Below are 8,433 nucleotides of genomic sequence, written 5' to 3'. Positions count from 1 at the left end.
AGAAATCTGTGTCCTCATCTCAGTTATTTGCCCTATATTTTCACATTATAAGTTTAACAAATATCTCTTTTGACTCATTATCTATTGCTGTATAACAAATTACCCCCAAAATTTAATAGTATAAAACAAAAATAGTAATTTATTGCTTTGAGGTTTCCATGGCTGAAAATATCACACAAGGTCCCAACTGAGGCTCCAGAGTTGCAATCATCTTAAGGTCTGACTATGACTGGAGGATCTACTTCTAAGATGACACACTATGATAGACAAGTTGTCACATACTCTTATGGCAAGAGGGATCAATCCTTTATTTTTTTAAGATTTTATTTATTTATTTTTAGAGAGAGGGGAAGGGAAGGAGAAAGAGATGGAGAAAAACATCAATGTGTGGTTGCCTCTCTTATACCCCCTAACTGGGGACCTGGCCAAAATCTGAGGCATGTGCCCTGACCAGGAATCAAACCAGTGACCTTTTGGTTCACAGGCCCACACTCAATCCACTGAGCCAAACCAGTCAAGGTGCATCAATCCTTTTAATGTGAAACTTTCTAAAAAGCTCCTTAAATGTCATAAGGAGATTAAATGTCATAAAGACATTTAAGGAGCTTTCCCCAGAGAGACTGGTTCAAAAGAGCAAGGCAGAAGAGGTATTGTCTTTTAGACCTAGCCTTGGATGCCACATGCCATCACTTTCACCATACAATATTGGTCACTCAACCAAAAGCTGGCACAGTATGGGAGGGGACTACACAACAAGGTCTTGGATATTAAACGTGAGGGTCTTTGAGGGTCATCTTCAAGGCTAGCTACCACACCCTATTTTTCTAGTTCTGCACATTTTTATTACACCATAATTCTGCAACAAACCTGATACAGTTTATTTATTGAATTATTTTTATTAAATTTATGAGATGACACTGATTAATAAAATTATATAGATTTCAGGTGTATGATTCTTGAAACTATACTCTTAAAGTTTATTTTCAAATTTATAAGCTTCTCCTGAACACAAACTTTCATTTTGTTGAAATTTGATTTTGCACATGTTCATTTTTCTGTCTTGACTGCGCATTAAAATAGCAGCATAAAAGCAAAAATAGAGATTCTCAACCATAATAATTTAATTAATCTAAAAATTACAAACACATCCACATAAAGAAAAAATATATTTGATCTAACACAAACCTATTTGTATTCCACTGAATGCACTTACCTAATAATAAAAACAAAAGTCACTTTAAGTCATTGTTTAAAGTTATAGATCAGGAACACTAATTATCTGAAGAGATTTTTCTATTTCATATCATTCAATATTCTGAGGTAATATCAATCATTAATCTCAAACCAAGTATTTTTAAATTTTAAAAAGGCTTCCACCTATGTCTGATCTTCTGAAACCTTTTAATTAACTACACATTAAGGCAAGAAAATAATCTATATGGGTTTTTCAAGCAATGAAAAGAAAATGTTCATGTAGAACTTAGCACTAAGCTATTTTTAGAATTTCTAATTTGGCACACAGCCTTATCCATTCAGCAGATATGCTGAGCACCTGTGGCTTTGAAATAGCTTAGGGAGGTAAAGAAAACTAAGCCAATGCCTTTGCCCTCAAGGAACTTATACCTGGTTAGTTGATAAAGGAAGTTAACACATACTTTCATGCTAAACATTGTGCAGTAAGCTTCATGAGAAGGACACAGTGCACCATGAATTAAAGGAGAGAGAAATCAATTCTAATTGATGAACACAGAAAAGCATTAGGGAATATTGGCATTTGAACTGCCTCTTTAAGGATGAGTAGGTTTTAACAGTTCAAGGTGATGCAGAGGCTATTACTATAAAAGGAGCAGCAAAATCAAATGCAGGAAATTGTAAAGTTACTAATACACATCAAGCCCTCCCCAAGGTAGGCCATTCTCCCATTACCTCCATATTTCAGGATAAGAGCCAAAGCACATTCTATTCTTTGGATGATTATGTCCTTCTCCTCTTTCATCCTTCATCCAGTGCAACCCTGTTATTCCCCTCTACTGCCTTTAGTTCACATTTTCTGAGTGTGGTTTTCTTTACATTCTATACTATAATTTACACAATATACTTTCAATAAGTTTTCGCTCTTTTTTTTTCTGCTGTAATGAACCATTGAGCGTTCCTGCATAGGGCTTAAAATTCAAATTATTCTGCTATACCTATTGTGTGAGATTGCATTTTGCCACATAGCCGCAAAAATAGCCTGAGCTGAAGGTCCAGACCCAGCCACCATCTGACTGCTACCACAAGACTGAGCTCAAGTAAGACCTACCTAACTAAACCCAGTCTATCCTAGAACCATAGAGGCACTAATGAATGGATTATTGTTTAAAGGTACTATGCCTTGGAGGGATATTTTTCCATAACATTAAGACAGTTAAAAAAACATTCTGGCACCTTGTGACAAAATTCTAAGCCATGAGTCCTTGAGGTCAGGTTGTAAACAGAAAGGAGGAGAACATTGAGAGACTGAGCGAAAACCTAAAGAACCTCCATGAAAACCTTAGTGGAAGTCTACAGGGCCTCAAAGAGGCTGTCAGTGAGGGCTCAGGCAAACTAAAGGGAATGTCACTGGAGGTAGGAAAAAAGAGTGTACCTGTTACGTAGAGGTGCAAAGTTTTACACTGCTGTAACCTGTGGTAATGTGAAAACAGGAAATGTACCTAATGGACTCAAAGGTCTAGTTCGTTCAGGCAATACTGAAATTGCCCCATGGCTTCTTCTTACTGTGTATGACAAAACGCATAAAGAAAGAGACAAGCTAAAGAATGAAGCTAAACGCACAAAGAAAGAGCCACACCTGACTGGTGTGACTCATTTTGGTTGGGTGTCATCTTGCAAAGCCAAAGCTCACCAGTTAGATTCCCAGTCACAGCACATGCCTCCGTTGAGTGCTTGGTCCCTGGTCAGGGCACCTAGGCATGTAAGGGGCAACTGATCGATGTTCTTCTCTCACATCAGTGTTTCTCTCTCTCTCTTTCTCCCTCCCTTCCCCTCTTTATAAAAAAAAGTTAATTTTTAAGGAAAGAATGAACTGTTAAATATAGAGAAGCCAAGATTGCTGGAAAATAAAACTTTTATTCCCAGCCTCTCTAGACAGCAAATAATTCTAAGATTAAAAGTAACTTCTGGGTAGAGATGAAATCCAGTGCAGAAAAACACGGCCTAAACCTGAAACTGAGGACATGATGATAAAATTCTTTATTAAGATTTTTTGAAAGATCTAACATGGTACCTCACAGAACCTCTCGATCAGACCAAAAGCTTTTTAAGGATCTTGAGGGCATGCCCTGTGGATCCTCTCAGTTGAATAATGAGGCTTGAAGAATCCTAAGGGTATTTATTGTCCCACAGCAGTGTCACACTAAGCCCAAGGTAGAGAAAGGCTTACCTTAAAGAAATAGGATAATAAAATGATACATTCGAACACACTCTAACACAAAATGTTTCTGAAAGAATTGTTCTGATGGAACCACTGACAGTTGAGAATAAAAAGAACAGATAAATACTAAGCAAGAATCAGATTTTGAACCCCTACTATGTTATAGGCTGGAAGCAAGCTGAGAAGGCTATTCAATTGCAAACTCTAGTTTTCTTAATGAAAAAAAAAAATACTGAGCACAGATCCCAAAACCTAGAGAGTGGAGCCAAGAGCCATGGACACCTGCCACACAGGTAGACTGAGCCCTAATTCAAGCTACAGAAACATGCTGTAAATTTGTGAATGTTCTGTCTTTCTTGCTTTACCTTCAAGGAGCTATCCCACACTGTATGTTGGGGTGTGGGAGAAAAATAGTCTGTCTCTTTAGTTCATGGCTCTTCAAACTGGGAGAGAGAAAACTCAAGGAGATATATTCAAGGGACCACATTTAAGAAATTTCACCCACGTCTGGATGTGATTTCAATGACAAGACCCTGTATTTTGAGCAAATGCCATATGAGATGGTGAAAAGGGAAGGGATAAGAGTACTTTGCACATTGAAGGAATTTAAATTGCTGTGGCCAAAGGGTGGATTGTCAGTGATAGTACTTTCCAAAATGACCACAACAAGCTCTCCCATTCCAGATGTAATTCTTGCAATATAACCTTGAGAGGTCACTCCTCCCACTAAGAGGATACATGTCCCCTCCTCCTTGAATGTGGACAAGCTTATGATTACAGTAACAGTGATGAGACTTCAGAGGACTGGTTATAAAAGGCAACATAGTTTATACCTGAGCCCAGTTGGACACGCCCTCTTGGAATCTGTCACCATATCATGAGAAAGAGAAAAGACCTCACACAGAACCACAGGAAGGTGTTCTGGCCAACAGGCCCAGCTGATGTGGCAGCCAAGAGTCAGCATCAACCTCAGGACAAGTGAAGAGTGAGTCTGCAGATGATCCAGCCCCACATACTATCTGACTACCACTGAATGGAGACCCCAAGTAAGAACCACCTAGCTGAGCCCAGTTAACCCCCAGAATCATGAGAAAAAAATAAAATTATTCCTGTTGTTTAAAACCACTAAGCTGTGGAACAGTTTCTTATACAGCAATAATTAGAACAGTTACCTATCAAAGTTGTTTTTCAATCCTTAAAGATGACAAGAAAATAAAGCTAATATTAGAATCTCATTTTTTTCCTATGAGAATATTTTTAAGGTAATGTCTTTCTTTTATTTACATAAGAGTTTGCTTGTAAGGTGGTGTCTTTCTTCATTTACATGAAAGCTCTGAAGTCTGATTTAGTGAATATGTGTTGCTTTTTGTGCCTTTGAACCTCCAGTTCAGGTTGGTCTGGGAGAGGTTCCCATGATTTAGGAAGTGCCATGTGGCTGACCCACCATGTCAACAGTCTATCTACAGAATGGAATGCAGTTAGTTTTAAGTTAAGTTGCTATAACAAGAGGCTCCAAAATATAGTTAGAGAAATAAAGGTTATTTCACTCTCATGTAACAATCCTGAAGTGAGATTTCAGGGCTGGCAAAGTAGCTCTGCTCTACAAGGTTATCCATGGATGCAGTCTTTTTATGCTGTCCTTCTCTCACCCCCCACCAGGGTCATTAATCTTCATCTGCAGGGTCCACACCATTCACTAGCACTATAGTTACACTGGTGCTTGCAGTGAGGGGGAAAGAAAAAGAGCGGATGGCAAGAAACGGCCTTATTATAAAAAGATTCCAAAACTTCCACCCATTACTTCTGTTGTTTTCCCATCAGTCTAAACTTAAAACTGTCCCTAGCTATCAGGAAAACCAGGACATGTAGACTCTGACTAAGCAGACATATACTCAGTTTGGACTCACAGACTCAAAGATGGCCCTGTGATCCCTTTCTCCTGGTATTCACACCCTTATATAATCTCTTCCATTTCAGTGTAGACAGGATCTGTGACTTGCTCCTAACCAGAATAAGGTAATGGTAATGAAATAACTACACTGATGTGACTATTTTGCTTAAAAGTGCAATGTCCATCTTGCTAGGAGACTTTCTCCTCTCTCTTGCTAGCTTTAAAGAAACAAGCTATGCAGTGGCTGGTGTAGCTCAGTTGGTTGGAGCATCATCCATAGACTAAAAGGTCACTGGTTCAATTCCCAGTCAGGACACACACCCAGGTTGTGGGTTTGATCCCTGGTCAGGGGACATATGAGAAGGCAACCAATTGATGTTTCTCTCTCACATCAATGTTTCTTTCACTCTCTCTCTCCCAATCTCCCCTTCTCTCTAAAAGCAATGCAAAAATGTCCTTAGTGAGGATAAAAAAAATTAAAAGGCTGCCCTGTTGTGAACTTCTGTATAGATAGGGCCAAATAAGACAAGTCCCATACATTGTCCTTTCTTTCGTCTACTGAGCTTTGATGCCTCAAGTCTCAATCTGATTTTAATGCTCATTTTTCTCTACTCTGCTCTCTGCCTTCCCCGAAAAGGAGAAGGGTGCTTTAATCGCAGGAGCATAAGAAAGAGAATAGGTGCCAAGATTCTATATAAATCTTCTATGAAGAATAGTTGCAACACATTTCCTCCTTCATTATTTAAGACAAACATACCACCCCCAACAGCGAGTGTATTAGTTTCCTGGGGTTTGCATGACAAATTACAACAAACTTAGATTGCTTGAAACAACAGAAATGTATTGTCTCACAGAACTGGGGGCTAAAAGTCTGAAATTAAGGTGTCAGCAGGCCATACTCTCTCCCTCTCAAAGTTGTAGGGAATAACCCTTCCCCTCCTCTTTCTAGGCTCTGGTGGTTGCAATACTTGGGAGTTCCTTGGCTTGTAAGATGAATCACTCCAATTTCTGCCTCCATAGTTATATGGCTTTCTCCTGTGCCTGACTGTCCTACTTTCCCTTTTCTTGTAAGGACATCCGTCATCTGATTAGGGCCCACTAATATAACCTTCAACATGACCTCATCTTAACTTGATCACATCTGAAAAGATCCTACCTCCAAGTAAGTTCACATTCACAGATACTGAGGATAACAACTTAAGTATCTTTTGAGGGACACAATTCAACTCATAACTACCTTAACAATTAATATTCTTCCATAGACAATATAATTTAGTTTATGTGACAAAATACATTCCTGCTGTCAATATGTCTTGGATCTAACAATCAGCAAAATAATAGCACTGGCTGATGTTGCTAAAAATTTTACTTTTTATAGGCCTTGAACTGGTTTATTTAAATTTTATATTTCAATTACAGTTTTCATTCAATATCATTTTGTATTAGTTTCAAGTATGCAGCTTAGTGGTTAAACAAGCATACACTTTGTAAAATGTTCCCACTAGTATTTCCAGTACCCACCAGGCACCATACATGGTTATCACAATATTAGTAACTATATTCCCTATGTTGTAATTTACATCTCTAGGGCTATTTCATAACAATCAATTCATACCTCTTAATTTCTTCACCTCTTTCACCCAGTCCCCCCAAACCCCCTCCCCTCCAGCAACCATCAGTCTGTTCTCTGTAACTGTGAATTTATTTCTGTTTTGTGTGTTCATTTATTTTGTTAAATAGATTCTACATATTAGTGAAATCTATTGTATTTGTCTTTCTCTGACTTATTTCACTTAGTAAAATACCCTCAAGATCCAGGCATGCTGTCACAAATGTTAAGATTTCATTCTTTTTTATGGCCAAGTATATATAATATATATTGTGTGTATATATTATATATTTTTATTTTGTGTATTATATATATATCACTCACAGACCACTACCACCACTACCACTTTTTCATCCATTTATCTGTTGATGGGCACTTGGGTTGCTTCCATATCTTGTCTATTGTAAATAATGCTGCAGTGAACATAGGGGTGCATATATTCTTTTGAATTACTGTTTTTGGTTTCTTAGAATATATACTCAGAAGTGGAATCACTGGGTCATAAGACCATTTCATTTTTAATTTTTGAGGACTCTCCACACTGTCTTCCCTAGTAGCTGCATCAATCTGCATTCCCACCAACAGTGCACTAGGATTCCCTTTTCTCCATATCCCTGAGAACATTATTTGTTGTTTTATACTTGGGGAAGTATAAATGTCATTTATTCTCCCCATCAAACTTGGCTTTCCAACTTAAGAAAATCTCAACTGCAATCAGGAGTGCCATGAAATAATTGCTTTGGGTTTCTTCTGCTTCTTTTTCTTTGTGTTTCTTCTCTTCTACTTTTCTTTCTTTCTTTATTTCTTTTTTTTGGATCCACTATAGGACTTAGCTTTTCTTGCACAGCTGTCACCAAAGTAACAATCATCACCATACCAAGATTTCCTTCTGCCTGTAATGCTAATAACTTTAAAATGCCCAAGATACCATTATCTTCTAGATTTTCAGCGAGATTTCACAAGTGGGGACCTCATCTGGGTATTACTCACTTAGGTAAACTTGAGGATAGTCTGGACACTTTAATCATTTTCTCCAGCCTCAGATGTCACTGTAATAGTGAAGGTTTTCTCTGGGAAGGTTTCCTGATAGTGCCAGTTAATGACACTCTTAAACCCCTCTTCACTCATCCCTGTAACACCCTCAGAGGACAGCTGTACTGCTAGTGAGAGAAAACATGAGCAGGACTGGGTCTACAGAGGGGTAGCTGAGAAATATTTGCCTGTAAAGGAGACAGGATAGACGGACTCCAGGGACTCCAGTTCACTGTGCTGTTCCCTGCCATAATCTGTCATCATGGCCCTTGCTGCTGCCCATGGATCACCCAGACACTTGGGTAGTGTGCTGCAGCCAGGACCACAACCACTCTGGGGGAATGGGCAGTAGCCAGGCAAGCACAGGTGCAGAGCCACCATCTGGGAGGCCTGGGGCCCAAAGCCAGGCCGGGCACTCTGAGTAACAGCCCTATGTTGGCCTCCACCTGATCCTTAGTTCCTATGTTTTCTGTAGGAGACCATTCTGCA

The 8,433-nt window shown here is 38.9% G+C and overlaps 1 pseudogene; it reads right to left on the bottom strand.

Annotated features, from left to right (window-relative positions):
- Positions 1 to 7,570: 7,570 nt before the first annotated feature.
- Positions 7,571 to 8,205, bottom strand: LOC119059805 (RWD domain-containing protein 1-like; annotated as a pseudogene).
- Between the last annotated feature and the right edge of the window lie 228 nt (positions 8,206 to 8,433).

This window comes from Artibeus jamaicensis, unplaced genomic scaffold, assembly GCF_021234435.1.
Source record: "Artibeus jamaicensis isolate MK-2021 breed Jamaican fruit bat unplaced genomic scaffold, CSHL_Jam_final contig_373, whole genome shotgun sequence".
Taxonomy (NCBI): domain Eukaryota; kingdom Metazoa; phylum Chordata; class Mammalia; order Chiroptera; family Phyllostomidae; genus Artibeus; species Artibeus jamaicensis.
The sequence above is the reverse complement of the archived record's forward strand: the minus strand, read 5'-3'. Positions and strand labels throughout refer to the sequence as shown.